This window comes from Physeter macrocephalus, chromosome 11, assembly GCF_002837175.3.
Source record: "Physeter macrocephalus isolate SW-GA chromosome 11, ASM283717v5, whole genome shotgun sequence".
In the NCBI taxonomy this organism is placed as follows: domain Eukaryota; kingdom Metazoa; phylum Chordata; class Mammalia; order Artiodactyla; family Physeteridae; genus Physeter; species Physeter macrocephalus.
In genome coordinates, this window is record NC_041224.1 from 156,957,545 (window position 1) to 156,958,488 (window position 944).

A 944-nucleotide genomic window follows, 5' to 3' on the forward strand; every position below is an offset into this window, starting at 1 on the left:
AGAGGACCGCGTACCGAAAAAAAAAAAAAAAAAAAAAAAAAAAAAAAAAAAGGGTGAAAGACTTGAACAGGTACCTCCAAGAAAAGAACTCCAAATGGCCAATAAATATTTGCTCATGTACCTCATCTCATTAATAATTCAAGAAATGCATATTAAAACCACAAGGAAACACTACTAAAACCCCACCAGTATGGTAACAAAGACCATCAATGTCATATTGAAAAGGATGTGGAGCATCGGGAATTCTCAGCCACTGCTGGTGGAGGTACAAATTGATACAACGCTACTCTGGGAAACATTTTAGCATTAATTAGGAAAGCTGGCGATACACACCCCCAACGTGGATGATCATCCCCACAACTTTACTCTTGGTCTACAGAAACTCGAGCACACGTGTACCAGGCATAGTGGCATCGTTTTAGAAAACAAGCTGATGAACAAAGAGCTGTTCGTAACCCCAATTTCCACCAACCAGGATAAATTAATTATGGCAGAGTCAAGCAATGGAGTGCCATACAGCAATAGCAATGAATAAACTACAACTGCATGCCACAACTTGAATGAATCTTTAAAATATAACGTTGAGTAAAAGAAGCCCTACATGAAGTATATACAGACTCGGATTCCATTAATATCCACTTAAAAAAAGAGACCCAACCAAACTCTATTGATTAAGGATGAATAATCAGGTGGTAAAGTATAAAGAAAAGGAAGTGAAGGTTACCGTTAAGGTCAAGAGAGGGCTATCTGTGGGTGGGGGGCAGGTGGAGAAGAGAGGGGTGTGACTGGGTAGCAACACAGGAAAATGTCTGGTATAATGTTCTATTTCTTGACCTGGGTAGTGGTTACATAGTGTTTGTTTTATGATTATTCATTACAGCTCTCATTTCTGTGTTTTTATTTTATTTTTATTTTATTTTTTTGCGGTACGCGGGCCTCTCACT